This window comes from Choristoneura fumiferana, chromosome 7, assembly GCF_025370935.1.
Source record: "Choristoneura fumiferana chromosome 7, NRCan_CFum_1, whole genome shotgun sequence".
Taxonomy (NCBI): domain Eukaryota; kingdom Metazoa; phylum Arthropoda; class Insecta; order Lepidoptera; family Tortricidae; genus Choristoneura; species Choristoneura fumiferana.
Genome location: NC_133478.1, coordinates 17,350,613 through 17,372,075, shown reverse-complemented (window position 1 = coordinate 17,372,075; position 21,463 = coordinate 17,350,613). Strand labels below are relative to the sequence as shown.

Here is a 21,463-nt window from a genome sequence, read left to right as displayed (position 1 = left end):
GTGCACACTTCTCTTTTGAGAGACGCTGTTATGCCTCTTATCTAAACAAATCGAACAGGTCCCAACTTGCTTGTCGAAATAGTCACTCAAAACATATATTAATTTCGTTCAGCAAAAGTATCGGCAAGTATTGTGGAATCGTGCCAAAAGGACGTCTGAAAGTCGATAAAGACATAAATTTTGTAAATTACTACATAAATGTCTTTTACTGCACCCTCTGATACTACTAGATACAATGTATTTACTTTATTATACCTAAGACAAAAATAAATGTGAATAGACATATTAATTTTATCAAAACTGTGGTCTCCAAAGTTTGGAGTCCAAACACCATAATTTCCATTTGCCGAATGGGCTAAGTCCGTAACTTCTAAATGCAATGCCCAAGTTACAGCGGAAGCCACATATATATATCCCGTTCCCAGGTAACGCAAACGCCTGCGTTACATTTGCAGTCTAAGTCCATAGTGCCTGCCTCGAGACCGTCTGTGAGAACTTGTGTCTAGTCCTTTTAGTTTTACATTGTTATCAGACTGCACAAAGTTCGGTCTCGTATGTCTTTACGATGCAAATTTGAATAGAGAGGTGGAGGTGCAATTTTTTTTATGTCACGTTTTAGTTAAATGTGCACCGTATTTTACATTTAAATTCTACCGTGAGTGCATAATTCATTGTGAGAAAAAAGTAAATAGAAAAACCGGGCGAGTGCGATTGTGGCTTGCGTACCCATGGTGCCGTACGCAATTACCAGTCAGCAAGAAATAAATTTGTAGATCTACAAAGTATTTCTATAAAAAACAAAGTAATTATTTGAGTGTCAATGATTTTGGGATTTTTCCTTTGTACATGTGTTGCGAGGTCTATTTCTTATCTAATTTCACTTCTATGTCAACGAGAAGTAAATAGCTTAGGTACTTTGTCATTCAAAGTTTTTGTTTGAAAGTACATAATATTAACAAGAGATTGCAGTATCTATTTGCTGTGAATTCCGATTTTTTTAGCTTTGGACTCCTTGCCTTTCGTGTTTTACATTGATTTTAACTTGAGACCTCCACGAGGTTCTGAGAAAAAAGTTCTTCGTTCGTAGATAGTCATGTCGGTGGCCGATCGTAAAATCCGCCAGATCACGAAATTCTTAGGCATATCGTGAAATGGCGCCATTTCACGATATGCCTAAAAGTTGACCAGGCATATCACGATGTGCTTGAGAAACAATACGGCAGATCGATTAGACCAAAGCATTCATCGATATTCCTAGCTCTATACCAGGCACATCGTGATATGCCGAAAAAAAAAATTTGGTAAGATGAGCGAAGCGAGGAGTGGTTAGTATGAATAAAATTGTGACCACAACGCACGAACCGAGCGAAAGAAGCGAGCGTGCCGCGGCAGCGGCCGGCGAAGTGCCAGAACCGATATGGCGGCGTTTCATGATATGCCTAGGGATTTCAAAATCTGCCTAAACTGGCCAAATCATGAAATGGTGGCGTTTCATGAGATACCTAGGAATTTCATGATCTGCCTAAACGTCACTAGGCAAATCGTTAAACGGTGAGTTTTGAACGATATGGCGGATGACCCTTAGCTAATTCATGAAATGGCGCCATTTCACGATATGTCTAGGAATTTCGCGATCTGGCGGATTTAACGATCGGCCGCTGACAGACATAAGTACAGACAGACGAAAAACAAAGCGGTCATATTGTTATAATAGTTATCTATTTACAGCACAAGATAATAAAATTATATCAAGTATTTTAGTGGAGTGACGTCACGGACGGCGATACATCTGTACACGGTCGTGTTATCGGAACGCAATTAAATTCATTGTTACGAAAATACGAGGTTTTTCGCGTCACGAGTGTGCCCCCTAGTGTCGGATAGCGGAGTGAGAGTGTTCGCAGACCACAACATAGTGCTACACATTAAAAAGATACAATTAATATTGATCGCGTTTATTATTGTGCAAGTGGGTAGAACTATAAATAAAAAAAAACTGTATTTTATCAAAATTCTTTTTAATTTTAAATTATAATATTAGTAATTATCAGGAACAATATTTAGCAGTAATTAGTAGACATGGCAAAGTGTACTGTTTGTGGAAAATTCCTCCCGACAACAGGTGTCGCTGCCTGTATGCTTTGCCAGTGTAAATACCACAAGGGCTGTGTGGCGGTGCCTGATGGAATGGCTGTTGCGAGGGACTGGGTTTGCCCCGAATGTAAAAGCAAGCCGAAAAGGGCCGATAGCAACAGCACACCGGGGAAGGGAGCCTGCGGGTCGCCGGCTGCGGCTGCGGCTCCGGCGGGGGCCCCCACTCCCCCCTCGGGCGGGGAGACTGAGGTCGCGGCGCTGCGTAGAGAGATGGCGGAATATATCGCCGAGCAGCGCGAATTTCGCGCTGAGATCCGGGCCTCCCTCAAGAGTATGGGGGAGCGGATGGACGAGATCGAGCGGCGACTGGACGCGGTCGAGAGCAGGGAGGCGGAGGTGGCGCCGCGCGGCGGCGACGTAGAGCAGCTGCAACAGACCGTGGAGCGTCTGCAGCTCGAGCTCAACGACCGCGACCAGGACGCGCTGCTGGCCGACCTCGACATCGGGCAGCTGCCGGAGGAGCCGGGAGAGAACGTCGTGCACACAGTCACCGTGCTCGCCGCCAAGCTGGGCGTGACCCTCGAGCCGCGCGACGTGGTGTTCGCGGAGCGAGTGGGCGCGCCGGCGGCGGCGGCGGCGGCGGGACGGGCGCGCCGCGTCGTGGTGCGTTTAACGCGCCGCCAGCTGCGGGACGACCTGCTGCGCGCGGCGCGCGTGCGCCGCAACGTCAGCTCGGACGGCGTGGGGCAGGCGGGGCCGCCCCGCCGAGTTTACGTCAACGAACGGCTGACGCGGGTGAACCGCCAGTTGTTCCACCGAGTACGGGAGGAGTGTCACAGATGCCAGTGGCGGTTCTCCTGGACTAGGCGAGGCCGTGTCTACGCCCGGCAGGGTGAAGGCAAGCAGGCCTTTTGCCTCCGCTCCGATGCAGACCTGGAAAGGGTTTTTGGTTCAGGTTTGGTTTGTAAAGATAAACAAACAAATTGAATTGTATAACATTTATTTAATTGCACCAAAAACAATTAAAATACAACAGAAAGGACTAGACCAGGTATACAGATCAAGAATGCTTGTAACAACAAACAAAAGATGCATACATGTACATAACAAACTTAACTCTATATATCTACTCGTAAATGAATCTAGATTTAAATATTATTTATATGAGCTTCACTGTTGCTTTTTGTTGGTGTATTATTATTTATACTTTTACTATTACTATATAATGTTTATTATTATACTATGGATACAAATGTTTGAAATTAGAAATAAAGATATAAATGCATAAGGAGCAATTGAAAGTTGGTTTGTATAATGCAGGGTCCTTGTGTACAAATCACGATAATATTGTTGTATCATGCGCTCGGCATAAATTAGCATTACTGGCAATAAATGAGACATGGATCAGAGAGGGGGAGGAAGGGCGTGCCGCCGTGCTGCCGGGCTACCGGTTCCGTCATAGTCCGCGACCACAGGGCGAGCGAGTGCGTGGAGGAGGGGTCGGGTATTACACAGATCGTAATATGAAGTTCCGAGCCTGGCCTCACCCAATCGACCCTGCTCACAGGTTGGTTGAGCAGATGTGGGTCACGTGCACCCTTAACGGAAAGAAACTTGTGATAGGTACTGCATATCGTCCGCCATGGATGAATACAGATTTATTCTTTGATGCTCTCAGTGACTCTATAAGCTCTATGCCTGAATATGACCACATTATATTGTTAGGAGATTTTAACATTAATATATTAGGAAAAATGGATAATAATGTCTCAAAGTTGCACACTTTCCTGTCTTGTTTCAATCTGACTCAATTAATAACAACACCTACACATTTTACTGAGACTAGCCAGACACTGTTGGACGTGGTATGTACAGACTTGACAGCCAAGGACATAGTTGTAGAACATGTAGGAGGCTCCCTTCATGGTCACTGCCTTGTGGTCTGTGAACTAAATATCCGCTACGAAAAGCCTAAGCCATACACTATAACTTACAGACCTTTAAGGCATATAATTACAAATAGATTTGACATGATTTTACAGAATGAGGACTGGGACATAGATGGTGATGTTAATGTTATGGTTAGCAGTCTGAATCAACGCATGCTGGCATTATTTGATTGTTTTGCACCTGTGAGGTCAGTAGTAGTCAGACATCAATCTTATCCCTGGATCACAGACACAGTGAAATTAATGATGGAGTTGCGAAACAAAGCCTTATCTGAGTATCACAGAACAAAAACTGACAGTAAAAAACAATATTATAAGTCCTTGAAATCCATTGTAAATAAAGCACTCTACACAGAAAAAATAGCTTATTTTAAGCAAGAAATTAATAGCAAAATACATGACCCTAGGACCCTTTGGAACAATCTCAAATCTACCTTATTACCAAAAAGTGACATAGAATTGCCTCCCAATTTCAATGACCCAAATGTGATAAACAAGCACTTCCTTAAATTGCCATGTACTGGAGATGTGACTATTTCACAATTGACATGTTTTGAATTTTTTAGGTATAGTGACACTATTTTTAAAATGGAACTTGTTAGTGTGGACCAAGTTACACAAATTATTAGGAGCTTAAAAACAAATGCAGAAGGTTGTGATGGCATTACTTTAAATATGTTAATATTGACATTACCATACACACTTGACATAATTACAAAAATAATAAACAAATCAATCACTACATGTATAGTCCCAGATGTATGGAAAATAGCATCAGTGCGACCTTTGCCTAAAATAACAAATCCTACTGAATTGAAGGAACTCAGACCCGTTAGTATTTTGCCCTGCTTCTCTAAAATACTAGAGAAAGTTGTATGTATGCAACTAACCAATTATTTGGAGAAAAATGAAATCCTACCAGAGTTCCAATCAGGTTTCAGAAAAGGCAGGAGTACTGTAACTGCATTATTAGATGTCACTGACAATATAATCTGTGCACAGGATGAAGGGATGTGTACATTTCTGGTACTATTGGACTTCTCGAGGGCTTTCGATTCTCTAAATGTTAACCTGTTATTGTCCAAATTAAGTTACTATGGGTTTGACAGTAATTCAGTGCGTTGGTTTGACAGCTACCTGGGCAATCGATGCCAGTATGTAAATATGACTAGAAATGATGGTTCCTCACAGATTTCTGAAAAAGAGGCAGTAAAAAGAGGCGTACCGCAAGGTTCGATTCTCGGACCAATTCTTTTTATTTTGTATTTGGCTGATATAAAAACACAAATTCGGAATGCTAAGTACCATATATATGCAGACGACATACAGGTTTATATATCTTGCAAACCCTCAGAGGCTGACTCCGCAATAAGTAAACTGAATGAGGACCTCAACAGAATAACTACTTGGGCGTCAAACAATTCCCTGCTTCTCAACCCTACAAAAACCAAATATATGGTTGTTGGAAGTAAGCAACAGTTGTCTGCTCTGAGATATACTGTTGATGTTAAAATACTAAATGAAAGTATAGAACGGGTGTATGAGGCACGAAATCTAGGTATTTTAATTGATAGTGAGTTGCGATATGAAAAACATATCGCAAACACAATAGGAAATTGCTTTTATAAGCTAAAAGTGCTGTATAGAGCTAGAGCGTTCTTGAGTGAGAAGTTGAGAGTACAGCTAGTAGAGTCACTGGTGTTATCAAAGTTAAATTACATGGATGTAGTTTATGGACCACGTTTACTTGCAAAAACGAAAAGACTTGTCCAAAGAGTCCAAAATGCATGCTCACGCTTCTGTTTCAATGTTCCCCTAAGGGCCCACGTTACTCCTTTCCTAAATAAACACATAATGCTCAAAATGCATCACCGGCGTAAACTTCACTTGGCTTGTCTACTTTTTGACGTACTTAAGCACAGAGCTCCAATGTATCTTGTAAACAAACTCACATTTTCGTCTTGCTTGAGGTCAGGTGCGGAGCGAAAGCGCGCCATACTACTGCTAATGCCTCGTCACAAAACAGCTGCTTTTCGTGGCAGTTTCAGGTATGCAGCAACGAAATGCTGGAACAATATTCCGCCCCCAATCCGAGACCTGAAATGCACACAAAATTTTAAATTAAAGATTAAAAAGATGATGTTTGAACACCAAATGGCTCAAGAAATGCTGCGCCATGATACGAGTGTGATTTGAGTGTCTTTTGCTGTCGAAATTCATGTTTCAAATAGGTGTAGTACATACCTCGAGTTTTTGTCCCACATGCATCGGAGCGGATGAAACTGTTTTCGCAATCATGATCTTTTGAATGATGCCAGGTGCAAACAGTTAACGGCGTGTGACTCATATTTTCGGAGTTTGTTTTACTTTTTTTTTATTATTATTATTTTATTATTACACTATTTGGTTTCTCTAAATTCTAGTTTTAAGGTTAAGCAGAGCTGTCAGTCAAATAAATCATTGTGACAGTTATATGACTGACATTGACATTCGGCATGGGCCACAGATGGGATATGACATGGCAATCGACAGATTGTCCGTGTCATATCGACGTCGGTGGTCTATGCCAGTGCAAATTGTAAGTGGTTAGTGTTTTTAATGTTGTGTTATTTAAGGTCCATTGTGTGTTTTGTTTTTGTTTATTATTATTATTACTATTTTTTTATTTTTTTTGTAAGTAAGTAATTGTTTTGTATTTTGGTTTTATTGCTTTTTGTTTATTATATTTTTTAGGAAATTTTGTCGCCTTCCGTGAAGTCGCCAAGCGGTCGCAGCGGAAGACCAGCGTTGGCCTACCCGGCCAACACTATGCTGAGCTGGGACCGCTTCGCGAGTTCGCATATTGTTGTATTTTCGTTATTATTTTTGTGTGTTTAGCGAATAAATATTTTCTATTTTCTATTTCTATTTCTATAATTTTTAAAGTTGTATAGTTATGAGTTTATAATAGTTATATATATCGTAACACGCATAAGGATCTTTTATTATTTTTGAGAAAAGTACGGAATCCTAATAATATGCAGTCAAGCGTAAAGACTTTAAGAAGGTTCGCGGTATAATTGTGTGGGATTTCATATTTAAAATGATATTTTAGCCCCGACATGTTTTAAGTTGACGTTCTCGCAAAATCAACGTAGTACCTAAGTACTTAATTCACGTAACATAAAGAAAATAAAGCTAAAATTGTCTAAATAACATTTTTGACCGTGCCAACACCGGTTTAAAATGGAATGGCTCGTGGTGCAGGGCAGTGGTAGAATGGAGACCGTGGAGCGAGAAACGCCCGAGAGGAAGACCGCAGATGCTTTGGTACGACGATATCAAAAGACTGGCGGGAACAAAGTGGTTGGAAACTGCTCAAGACTGGAACAGATGACGTAAGCTGAAGGAGGCCTACACCTTAGAGGTCAAACGGCTAAAGAAGAAGAAGAAGAAGTATTGCGAGGAATGTGTTTTTCATGAAACAATGAACGCTTCATTTGATACACCTCGCTCCGCTCAGCTGTTTCCACCAGAGCGGTGCTGTGCGAGGATAGGTAATTTTTTCATTTATTTTTTATTTGACTGCATGGCAAACGAGCAAGAGCAAAATTAAACGATTCTATTGGTTCATGAAAAAAAAAATGACAAAAAATAGAACCGACTACAAAAAACCATGTAAATAATTTTCTATCAGTCTGGAGTCGGTGCCTCAGCACGAGCCAGCAGGAGTGGACCTATAATCGTCTACCTCACCTACAACTATACGAGTATATTGGGCTTCAATCAGTCCTGCTGGCTCGTGCAGGGGCACCGACTTTAGACTAATAGAAAATTATTTACATGGTTTTTTGTAGTCGGTTCTATTTTTTGTTATAAATTTTTTTTCACGCTTTTTAGTGTAAAAGGTCTAAGATGCAATAGTTTAATGTCAACTGCTCGTCACCTTTTACGAAAAATTGCTTTTTCTGATGCAGAGACGTTCATTATTGAGGAGTCCTGGTGCTTCATCACGCTTTTCATTTCACCATATGAATTACGATGAGCTTAAATTGCTTAGCAACTGCGTTAAAGTAATTGAAATTAAACCTGTGAAGTACTTGTTATTAAGTAGTCGCTCCATTGGTCAAATTTGGTCTTCATCATCAGTTCCACTTGACCAAATGATGATTTTCAAGAGCAAATGCACGAGTTACTCCTAAAAATATCGAAATTACCATAGGCGTTCCTACAATATTTTAAGAGTTCCTCAATTTCCTTAAGATCCGATCATCAGATCCTAATTTAGTGCTTATGGGATCTAATTAAAGGCATTCCTAGACGAACGCAGTTTTTTTTTTAAATCGATTCATAAATGACGGAGTTGTGAGGTAACAAACATTTAAAAAAAAAACCTAATAGATAACCTCCTTTTTTTGAAGTTAGTTAAAAATTAAATTCATCGATATCCGATCAGCGGCACTACACTAGTAATGTATCGGCGAAGTTGGTAGACCTGATTATTCACTTTGAAATGTACGATCTCAGATTTTTCACCATTCTTTAACTTCAAGGTTGGTTTGGAGTAGAAGTGTACGTAAAGGTTTTGAAAAGGTCATATGTGGCCGCTCTGTTGCCTTATCAATTTGAAACCTTATTAGTATGAAACTTAAGTGTTACAAAGCTATGTTTGAATCTTAATGGAAGTGCTACTTTCTTCTAGGTTACAATTATGTAACATACGTTATACATTTATATTTTTTTATTACTCAAAGCACGTTAAAGAAATGGTTGCTGAACACAAAAAGATTACAAACCATATTGCCATAAAAGGTGTCTCTTTTAGTCAACCTTTGACCAACTGATAGACATCAATTTATCATCTTTATTTTATTGTGTCACCTGACTGTCTTCTTTCATTACCTACCTACCATGCCACAAATTCATAATCGCATCCGCGCCTAGCGTGCTTCAATTGTTTTTATAAAACTTTCTTCTACATCGTGTTACACATTTTTTCTTCGCCTCAGTTTTTTGTTTAAAAATAATGGAACATAAATCTTGTTAACAATAAGAAAGCAGAACTAAATGAACCTAATCGCGCGGTCCCAGGACGGTTCAAGAATGGAAATGAAATTTCGCACAAGAAATGAGCCTTGGACTAAGTAATTATTTCGCGATACTCCCATGAGTGCGGAATTACTTTTAAACATTTAATTACTTATTTGCCTCTCATTGTCTTGTTTTGGGCGAGTTATAATTTATTGGAGAGGTAATTGGAAAAGCTAGGCGAGATTCTTGAAGCGTTTCGAACTCACCGCTAGGGTAAGTTTATTTATCGATTTAAATGTATAGGTAGTTGTTGCCAGTCATTGTCGACGGGAATTTTTTAACTAACAACTCAAATTAGTAAAAAATTTTTTTTTTATTGTTTTTTATACAAGCTTTATGCTGACTACAGTAAATACATGGGTAGGAAAATACTTTGCACCCGTTCGTATTTGTTTGGGATAAAACTTTTCTGATTCCTCGTGTCGTATCGTTTTAATCTACATACTTAACAATTAAATACAATACAAATATTATTGAACACCACGATTCGTACAATAACCCATCTACGAGTATAATAACTGTATACTTAGTATAATATTTAAAAGAATATAAAATAAATAACAGTTAAAACTGAACGAGATAGCGGATATTTCCTACGAATAATGTATTTGTGATGACTTGAGCGTTAAAATTGTTTTAATCTCCGGAGACATCAGAATCGCCGTTTATGGCAAAAAGAATTACAATGCAAAATGGTTGTTTTTGTCACACAGTAATCGTTTTGAAAACTTGACATCAACAACATTAAAAATATTGCTCTATAATGTCACACCTCGTTTTTTTGCATGTTTTTATAGCACATTGTGCATTAAGGGGCGTAAGAAGGGAATTACTAACGAGAGTCTATTAGAAGCCCGACCCCGGAGGCGGAGGGCTCCGAGTTTGTAATCCCCTTATACGGCCCGTGATACACACAATGATTTTCGTCACATTGCGAGGAAAAAAATGCAAAAAATTAAATTATTCTGTGTCCAAACACTTCAAAGCTCAGCAAAAGCAAGACGCTAAGAAAACAACGGAATAAAATATGGCTACCCGCCAATACAAGGGGCTACTACAAAATTCTAAAATCAAAGTTCGTATCGTACCGTCCCTCTCACTCTCGTATTAAATAATATTAGCGTCAGGAAAAGGAAAACGATATGAACTTCGATTTTCGAATTTCGTGGTAGCCCCCCCTGATTGTCACTTTTTTCGAGTCGTCTACCATAGATAATACTAAGAACCGTGTTTAGTTTAGAATTCGAATGGTCTTACGGGCAGATTATTCCAACATGCTAAAAAATAATTACTAAAATGATTGCAAAATAATTTTATGTATATAAAAATAACGAAGTTTCATGTAGCGTGGCAAATTTTTATGGGGTAAAATTAGGTTATAACTAAGTTTTAAAGATGTAAATAAAACGTTGGCTGACTTGAAACCTCTTTGGTCTGAAATGACGTACCTGCTTAGTTTTTAAAACTAAAGTCATAACTCCCTTGGGGAGGGAAACTATACGTAAATCCATAATTCTCGCGGGAACAATTGAGGCCATTGTCTTTTAGTATACAGGCATGGAATAATTGACGAGCAAGTGTGATGAAAAGTAAATAAATATCATGGGACACTTGACACCAATTGACCTAGTCCCAAACTAAGCAAAGCTTGTACTATGGAAACTAGGCAACGGATAAACATACTTAAATAGATAAATACATAGGTACTTAAATACGTATTAAACATCCAAGACCCTAGAACAAACATTCGTATTATATATACAAATATCTGCCCCGGCCGGGAATAGAACCCGGGACCTCAAGCTTCGTAGTCCACCACAATCACTTGCGCGATATTTCTCGAATCTATACCAGTTTACGGATTACTTGTTATCTCTAACTGGTGTTACAATTACAATCTGTTTCAATAATGTAATTTCATGTGCGTTTTGTTTATAATTCATGAACCAATAGAAACTCTTCATTTACCTATCCTCGCTCAGCACAAATCTAGTCTAAACAGAAACACAATCCTCGCCACACACCCTCGCACATCTTTGGATGTTACAGTCGGAGTAAAAAAAGGGTCGTCACTCTAAGATCTATTTTCCTTTGCTCAGTATGAGCGCTGCTTTACTGATTGAGTAGGATATAGTGCCTCAACCTGTCAACCTGCTAAACATAATTAGGTGACCATAGCAACCCTACAACTACACCTTGGCACTGACAAACACTGACAATTAAATAGAACATTGTTTGATTGAAACTTTTACGAAGTTGTTTATTAATTAAAAAGGTTTTGTATTGATATGAAACTAGATATATGTTAGAGGTGTATACTATTTTGACCCTTGTTATCATGTCAAGTAAGTATAATTTGATATGTACTTGGCTACTTAGTACTTTGGTTTCAAAACGTACTAAGAGTCTATGACTTTATAAAGGAATCAATTTGATAACTGACGAAGGTTTTCTTACCCCCACTGTACTATGTTTTACAAGTCTACAATAGGAACCTACTAGTTACTTGTCGCCAACCACTAAATACTGGCGAGTGCAAATTATAATAGGGCCCTGCGGGGTTACTCCTAACTTCGAAAATTGAAGTCCATGTCGCTTCGTCCCTCTGACACTTATACTATTTAATTTGAGGGTGAGAGGGAAGGTACGATACGAACTTCGATTTTCAGAGTAGACCCTCTGACGGTAAGCGAAGAGAGCGTAATTTTTACAGGATTTTATTTTACCTGCAAAGTAATTTTTCGTTAAAATTTCGCAAATAAAATTGCACCCACTTCAAGAGATCGGATAGGCTTAGAATTTGATGCTGAAATGTAGTTTGGATGACAATACACGTACAGTCGTCAAAATTGCAGTCAGCAAAAAAGGACGTATTAAAAATGTTTACTAAATGTTTGTTTGTTTGTTTGTGTAAACTAAATTTGATCGTTGACTTCGAGACCCTGGATCCATGGATAGATGATAAAATCAGTTATAAAAGTAAACATGCACTTAACCCAAAAAAGGTAAACGCATTGTTATTTTTATGAGCCCCATTAAATTTGAGGGAAGTGACGACATAGGGAAATCAACGGTGGTTGACTTCAACTTTGGCCCGTTTTACGAGTTCAATGACATCTGTGTTATTTCCTAATTTGCATATGCATATCAGCTTCTTATGTCGTATTGTGTCGTTACTTTACCTACAAAGGTCCATATCAATGAACTTTACACTAATTTACTTTGCTGCTCGTTGCAAAAGCGAATGCGAATGCAAAAGTTTGTGAGTCTGTTTGTTTGTTTGTTACCTCATGACGTCTAAACCACAACCGATTTAGATGAACTTCGTAGGTATACACATAGTTTGAGTCCCGGGAAAAGACACAGGATAGGTTTAAATCCCGGAAAATTACATAGTTCCCGCGGGATAGCTATAAAGAAAACTACGCGGACGGAGTCGCGGGTAACAGGCTAGTATAATATTATACTATATATATATTTATATATAACATGCATATTCCGCTCTCCTCTTGTACTTCAAGCAATATATATGTCAAGCAGGCACAACATGTACTTCACGTGATATAAAAAAAAACCTGGTTTTCTTGTTCTAGAATCCGGATTAATAGATAGATGTGCAGTGAGGCCGTGGGAATAAGCTATAACAATTACATTAATTACACAACGTAAATTTGTCACACTTGCTTATTTACATTTTCACTTACCTAAATGAAAAAAAAAATACAAAGTATTAAGACAAGTAACAAAATAGTTAAATATTTACTTGCCACATCAATATTTATAAATGTCAATTCACGTCTTTATTTCAGAGTCTACTGATTTTAACAACTATATTATATTCATATTATTCATTGTTTGACGACAAGTAAAAACAAAAATTTGCATAAAACATTCAAATTTATAAATATAAATTCAAAATTGCGTTTGTAAGACATCGAAGCCAAACTTCTTAATACCCAATTTAGTCGGATATGATTTTCGTGTCCGTAATCGCAATCGCAATAAGACAAACACCCCATTAGCATGAGAAAGCAACATCCTTAACGCCTTAATACCCTCGTATTGAAGCACCCACTTCTCCACCAATTTATGCTCCGAAATTGTTCATCGCACAAGTTAATTTCTTAGATACACGCTGTATAACGCGAGGTGTGCGTCAGAGCGGCGGGCCTGAAGGATGCGCGCCGTACGTGTCACTTGGCGCGGCGCGCGCTGTGAATTCCAATGCTGGCGCGCGCGTGAAGCCAGCGGGCCCTGACGACTTGTGATTTAAAAGTAGATTAGGAGGCATGTGTCAAATTAGAATGTTGTGAGGGTTTATAAATCGTAAATTGGTTTTCTTTGAGATTATCTAGAAGTTAATAGGGGAGTGGGTTTAACCTACGCGTAGTGTTACATTTTTCTTATACATATTGTGAATGCCTAAATGAGTGTAAAGGGGTAAGAGTAAAACCGGACAAAGCTAAAATGTCTGATTTTTTAATTGGTAGTTAGTTTATTTTACAGACTTTTATTATATTGAAAGTTAAAGCAGTTAAATAAATGATTCCTAGATAGTAATACTCCAAAACCGTCTTAGACATATGTATATTCTTATATATTGACAAGTTCAATGTTTATTTAATTCCTTTTTCCTTCATTATCTTAATGATATCCGTTCCACCTAACAACTATCTCATGAAAGTATCTGCTTTTATACAAAAATTTGGTGTACTTACTACAATTTGGAATTATTGATTATCTGAACACCTCGACATGAGCACGATACACTCATAACTTTTTACACATGACCGCGCCAGACTGACGCACATATCACAGAATCCAGACGCACTCGATATTTCACACACGAGAGCGTACTTATTTAAGGGATCAGAGGTGCAGGGCCTGATTTATTCAGGGGGCCGTGCTTAGATTGTTACTTGACGTAAGGGAAATGGGGAACATTCAGTTTGGCACGATAGGGCTTAATGTAACGTCTTAATGGTCTCGGGCGCCGCTGAGCTGACGTACATAGGCTACATAATGCTTGTATTGTGAAGGTAGTTATCACTTGTGTTTTGATGCACGGAACCTCGTTATAATGGAGATAAAGGGGTGGTAAGGGGGTGTCATTTGTAAATTTGAGAAATGATTTGTTTGCGGAAGGAATTTGGGATGCGTATGTGAAATTTTATCGGATTCCGATTCATTGGTCGTGTTAAAGGGGTTTTAAAGGTTGTATATAGGAATGATTTATAGTAGATTGATAAACAAGGGTGGAAAGCGACCCATTTCACCCGAGATATTTCTAGCGCTCGAACGAAGTGAGAGCGCCAATAGCTCGAGGGGAAATGGGTAATTTTACTCGAGTTAGACACTCTACTTTTCATTTCGACTGTGAGGAAAGTAAATACTACAAAAAATGAGAATAATAATAAATTGAATTTACTTATATCCAACCTCCAATGGTACCATTTCGACTGGCCACTTGCCACGGCCGACTATAAAAAAAAAATCGTGTTGGTCACGACCAAGGAGCAAACATACACAAAACTGGAGGTTGAACGCCGAACGAAGAAGAATCTTTATTACTTATTTATATATTCCATCTCTTTCTTAACCTAACTAAAGAAAGAGATGGAATATGTTCGTGACGTTATAAAGATCAAATTTCTTGTTTCAAAAGGATGTTCGGCGTTCAACCTCCAGTGTTGTATATTTATAAGCTCCTTTGTGACAACGGGTGTCTAGATGGCCATGCCGAAACGTGAAAAAAGTGTCATTATCTTCGACTCCGTGGCTAATCGAAAATTAAAAAAAAATACTTTCCACCCTGCTATCTACCCATGAAAATAAAACTTTCCGAACAGGAGAGATGAAAAAATATTTTCATAGTGATTGAAGATGTGTTTGTATGTTTGTATGTCTGCCTTTGGCGCCCTCTGTTGCCTAGACGGCTGACGTCTGACACATCCTACCGTCCCTAGAAATAGAGACGTTTCAGATCCACGCTTTATTGTGTCAGATACTGGTCCGGTACTATGTCATGCGCACGGGCAAGTGAAGAGAAAGTGCGTGGGCATCGTCTCAACGCGTCCGTCTTTTGTTTTCTGATTGCCCGCGTCACTGTGCGCGTACGACCATTTAGTGCGAGGATTATGTAAGCGCTGTAATGTTCATTGATCGATCCATAATGTAACGTTAATGATGAATTATACCCTTTGTTAATGATGAATACCCCATCAGGGTATTAGAGCTATAAATGGGAATAAATAAGATCATGTTTTTTTTTCGTAATAAGTACACAGCCATTGATTAGTTTTATTTGACGGATAAATGTGATACCGTCTCCGTCTATTCGAACAAAACAAAGAGAGACGGCATCACATTTATCCGTCAGACAAATTTAATAAATGGATGGTGAAACAGGGGGTAAAACTAATAAAACTAAATTGTACATTTTATACAATCTATTTAATATCTGAAAAAATACACAGTTTTTACTTTTTATACTAACCTACCAATCTACGTATCTCCTAAGTAAAAAGTAGTGTTATTGGTTTCACGAAACCCTAAAATTGACGTCTGCTAGCAATTCATTTTTTCCGATGGGTGGGTTGCGGACGACTTGCTGAAGTTGGTAGCATACCAACTCGATAAAGCCAAGAGATGGTGGTTCGAATCCCTTCTGGTGCTCCCGAAAACGTTTTCGTTTTTAAAACAACTTGAAATCTCGATTGTCAAAATTACATTATATAAGTAGGTACCTACCTACTCTTTTTAATCAAGTTTAGTATGAAATCGAAACACAGGAAATAAAAAGCGTATAAGTAAACTGTACATTTTAATCAACAAAATGAAACCGGCTGCTATTTTGAATAAACATGAATAAATATGATATATAATGATATTAATACGCAGCGGCTATGCCATATAATAGTAGTTAAATGATATGTATGTAAATAACCTGTTAAATTTTCTTCAAATAGTTCAGTGCTCGCGAGCGCAACATGGGCCACTAAGTAAGCAAGAACGCTGCAAACCGATTTAAATTCGCTTTTGTTTGTTCACTATTAAGTACAATGGTAAGAAAACGGGAGTTAATAACGGCAGACTTTACCTTCTTACATATAGGTAGCATTCTGTTGTTTTATTATTTTTTGCTTTTCAGTTTTTTGGGTGGTTTAATTTTTTGTTAAAAAGTTTTTGTGTATTATACCTTTTTCCCACCGTTGGGGTATTTTTTTTTCCAAATTTATATAGTAGATAGTCAACAGCATCTTCAAGGTATACCCTATACAATAAAAAAAAGAATTATCAAAATCGGACTACTCAGTAAAAAATTATGCATTACACTGCATGCATGACTGATCAATCAATTATCACCTGTTTTCCTAAAAACTTTTCACGCCGTTTCTTTGGCCTCCTAAACTGGGTCAGTAGTTAATTGCAGCACTGCCGCTGCGAACAGGCTCCTCAATGTTTTGTGCTGACTCAATTACAGCGGAAACCTCGCGAATTCATCTGCACTATTATTTACGGTTAGCGTTAATTTTCAGTTTTCAGCGTTGCGAGATGCCGGTTTGTTTTTTAACTTTCTTTTATGGGATTGCAAATAGGGTTGTAACGGAGGCCTTCTTAGCGGATGCAGAGGCGACAAGTTTCACCTCCGCGGATGCGGAAAAGGATGTGGAAAAAATAGTAGTTTATGCTTTATTCAACTCAAAAATCTCAAACATTTCTAAAAAAACTGCCAAATCTCACTTGTTTTCGGCGTCATCGTGCATGTGACTTAAATAAACAATTACTTTGTACAAAATCGCGGTTCAATCAAATATACATTAAAATTTTATACGTCCAAGCAACGAGACAGGTTGATTCCTGTCGTGTGTTATTTGACATACGCCCGCCTCCACCCCGACCGTGTTCCCGCTGCGCGCCGAGATAATGAAATGAGAAATAAACCTCCGTTATAACTCCGCAAAAAAAATTGCGGAGGCGGAGGCGAAGGCGACGATACGATTTCTTGCGGAACTTCCGCAGTAACGGAGGCGGAGGCGAAGTTCCGTTACAATTAACCCTAACTTCAAATGCAGATTGCTGCAAGCTTGTTTAATAAGCAAACTTGTTTTAGGTGTAATGATTACAAGTATAGCTCCGTAATGTAATCAGTAATCAAATCACCGAGTAAATATTATGTACTTTCGAGAGAAACCAAATTTCGGCTTTCGCCTTGCCTAACAGTACTGCGAATGACAGGAAAAAACAAAAGAGAATCAATAATTCTTAATTTTGAAATTGGTTGTTTTGTAAGCGGCCAGTTGCGCACCACAGAGGTTCGCTATGTTACGAATTCCCACGTGATATTTGCGATTTACATTTAAATGACAGATCTAATAGTTAACGCGAACCGTGCCGCGAAAAGAAGCTAGCGTAATAATATTTTAATAATAGGAACAGTGAAGGAGGTACAGTCACCATCTGATATTTCGGAGGCCGAGGTTGTCAAAAATATCGAAACATGAACTCTAATACCTTAATAATAGAGTGCGTGTGCCGATATTTTTGACCACTTTGGCCGCTCCGAAATATCTGATAGCGTCTGTATTCTAGCGATGTCCATTTTACAAGCTTTTATTCAAGTGAACTGGAGGTTGTTGAGAGCTCTATTGCGTCAGCATGCTATGCCTTACGATGTCTTAGGGAAGTCATGGGAATTCAGCAGCTCAAGACAGTCTATTATGCCTTGATAGAATCTAAATTGAGATAATATAATCTCTGGAGAAATAGCTACCAATATAATATAAATAGAGCACTCGCACAAAAAAGAGCTGTTCGGACTATGTTTCGCATTCCTCCATGGGTTTCATGCAGAAATTATTTTAAAGAACTAGGAATCCTTACGGTGCCTAGTTTGTTTGTTTTGGTACTGCTCACAAAGTTTTTTAAGAGTGAGATCAGAGAGGAACAAACTGAACGTTTACTTACACGTACCAAAAATAGGAAATTTAAGTTTTGTCCAAGACTGTAAGTCGTAACGCATTCCGCCAGTCATCAAGCTGTTATTTGTTCCAAAAGATGATAAATTTTTTTTTGTTAAGAAATTGTTTTTATAGCGTGGAAGAAATATTTAATGACGTGTCGATATAGGTTAAGCTTTGTGTAATGTTGTCATGTATATGCTATTTTTTATTTATGTTATTTCAAACACAATACCTGTATTGTTTTTTTGAATAAATATATGAATATGAATAAGTGGAAAAAGCTTATTTCTTTCTGAAGAAATCAAATCTTGCAAGTTGAATATCACCCACTTTTATTGATCGAATTACTTTGAAATCTAGCACAAATACGAAGTTTGAATATCGAAAATACAAACTGAAATATAAGAAGTTTGAATGACAATAAAAATAAAAGTTTTAGAAAAGCAGCTTATTTACTTGTGATACGTATACGACAAAGCGAGAACCCAGCATGAAGCTTTGTGTCCAAAATAAACAGAAGAGGCTCATTAGCGTCCGCTTATCTATTTTCAAAGCGTTACACTTTGATAATAGGTCACCAGATCGATGGCCGAATCAAATCGGACCAGGTTAAATTATTCAACGGCTGGGTTAGTCAACTTGCCTCCTTATTTGTCATTTGCATATTTAATGTGTAATCAGCGCATTGTTTAACAGTAATATTTTCAGTACGCCCTCAGTGACCCATTTGTTTTGATTAGCTATTTTTAGTGTTCTGAATTATTGAACAGACCCGGTTATGGATTTGTTGTGTACGTTATTATTGGGTCTATTACATAGGGGACATTGTGTCTGAGCCGTCTGATGGCGTCCTTACGACGCCATGTTCGCCATGTGCATGTGTGTTGTGTGATGACAGTCTTCTGGGGAACACAACGTAAAATGGCCGAGAAGAACATGGCGTCATAAGAACGCCATCAGGCGGCTCAGATACAATATCCCCCCAGATACAATAGCCCCGGGTCACCTTATCAGCTGGATGTTTGGAATAACACATAAGCTACTTTTTCCTAATATTCCTACGGGATCGGAATAAAGTCTAGAAAACTTTAACCATTAGGATCAGAGATGCAATTTAGCGCTGGTGTTTTATACGCAACATTAATAAAATCACGCATGCATATACTTAAACTCACAAACTTTCGCATTTTATAATGTTAGTAGGATGACTTGGTTAAAGTCGGGGGTTCACGGTGGATGCAAGCCGTTTCCAACCGAGGCAACTGGAGGTCTATGGGGGACGTCCTATGGCATATGATGATGATGATGATGATCATGAATGTTAGTAGGAGTAGGACTGTAAAAATACATTAAGTATAGACTAAAATTTTTCATTCCAGTTCATGCCAAACTTGCTATGTGAAGTCTTCCAGACTCAGTTATCAACTTGGAGCTATATAAAAACTTAGCGAAACGTAAAAGCTCAACACCAGCCATATTTTAAGCTAATATCGTTTCCTTGGAAAACTTCCAAATTTGAAGTTACTAGTCGTCAAGCTCATTCGGGTCAACCCATAAATTATTCATACCTCGACTCGCTTATAATTAGTGGGCCCAACTTCCAAGTGACGCTTGGCAGGGCCCAGAACGAGCAGACTAGACATTCCACGAGCCTGAAAGTGTCTGAAGATCAGATAAAAAAACTTTTTATTAACTTTTAGGTAGGTATTTTTACTAAGCATAGAAACATAGTCAACTCATTAGTGGGTCCAACTTCATTTTTGTAAACTGTTACGAGGCAACCGTAATATATCATAGACCACATCGTCAATTACTCAGCCTAACTTCTAAGTACTTATACTCTTGGCTGGGCCCATAGTGAGCATGGGAATCGTTAAATGAAATCCCGATGCCTCGACCTACAATATAATACCCTTATTTTTAATTAATGCTAGATCAAACATAGTGGTCAACAACTTCGAGTGTATCGTTCGACGATAACCGGCACGGGTGTGACATGGACATTTGACATATATATATATTTGGTATATTAGTCTTGTCCATGTTCACTTTAAGACCCACCTGTTGGGAGATGATTTGGTAGGTCCAACTTCGACAAAGAGAAGAATCCAACTCGGATGGGCTACGTTCGGGAAATTTCGTGATGTCTTCTCGTGCAATATTCTGCAGTGTCTATGGCGCTGAGACGTGGTCCTTGACTGTTGGCTTTTAGTTTTTTTTTGTTGGCTGTTTGGCGTTTCTTTGCGCGGTAGAATCCAAAATACGGAAATTCATCGAAGAAGTAAAATCACCGACATAGCTGGAAAAATATGCAAGTTGAAGTGGCAATGGGCGGGCCACATCGCTCGAAGAACAGATAACCATTGGGGAAGAAAAGTCCTTGAGTGGCGACCACGAACCGGAAGACGAAGCGTTGGCAGTCCTCCCACCAGGTGGACTGATGATATCGTGAGAGTTGCGGGTATCCGGCGGATGCAAGTGGCGAGTTGTCATTCAGTGGCGTTCTGAGGGGGAGGCCTTTGTTCAGCAGTGGACGTCTGCCGGCTGATGATGATGATGATGATGATGCTAGATCTAATGGTGCCAGCCAGCAAAGATGCAGGCAAAGTTTTAGTTGTCTATAGTGTTTACTATTTACCAAAGTAAATAGGCTCTCATACCTGTGTTTACCGCCTTAGTTTATGTATGAAATACTGTACCATCGTATAAACTTAATTGCTTCAACTCAAACAATACTCTATTGTACCGGCAACTAATTGAAAGCTTCGATTTGCCTCCGATTATTTGGAATCGAAATTGGTTGTTGAATTAAAGGCAATTATACCTTACTTAGTCTTTACCCCCGACTTTGCTCTCGTGAGCCCATTTCAGCCGGTTTAATAAAAAAACACATATTTTCCTAAATTTTCATTGAAATTCCCAAGAATCACAAAGTGAACATGAAACTACCGTGAGAACTGAAACTCAGTCTTCAATCGAGTTTAGCTCTACATGTTTCGGGCTAATTCGTGGCCCTTCTTCATAGGAGCAACGCGACTCGGCGGCTGCCGCAACACGCGCACTACGCGCCACCGCTCTGCTCGCGCGGCTACTCGACGAAACTCACCGGCGCACAACTACCCGCATTTTATTCTATGAAGATGGGCTACGAAATAGCCAGAAACATGTCGAGCTAAACTCGAGTTATCCGTTACAATATCGTTTACTTAATATAAGTTATCTGTATTAGTTTAGGGGAGCTAAGGGTTAAACTCAATTGTTTTTGTTAGGTACAAACTTTCTACTTAATATATACTACATTTCGTAAGCGCTAAATACCTAATTGGAATTAGTAGTTAGGTTTCACCACCGTACTTCACGCAAGCCGACAATCATTTCATCTTCACC

At 38.8% G+C, this 21,463-nt stretch overlaps 1 protein-coding gene and 1 long non-coding RNA gene across 2 annotated transcripts in view; one reads left to right on the top strand and one right to left on the bottom strand.

Moving 5' to 3' along the window:
- The window catches only part of PlexA (plexin A), a 457,831-nt gene that overhangs the window by 202,437 nt on the left and 233,931 nt on the right, over positions 1 to 21,463 (top strand). The window lies entirely within an intron of this gene.
- On the bottom strand, positions 3,078 to 6,698 carry LOC141429792 (uncharacterized). The gene is made up of 2 exons (XR_012451574.1): positions 6,288 to 6,698; positions 3,078 to 6,140 (listed from the first exon to the last, which is right to left on the bottom strand). It is a non-coding gene; the product is annotated as an uncharacterized lncRNA (long non-coding RNA).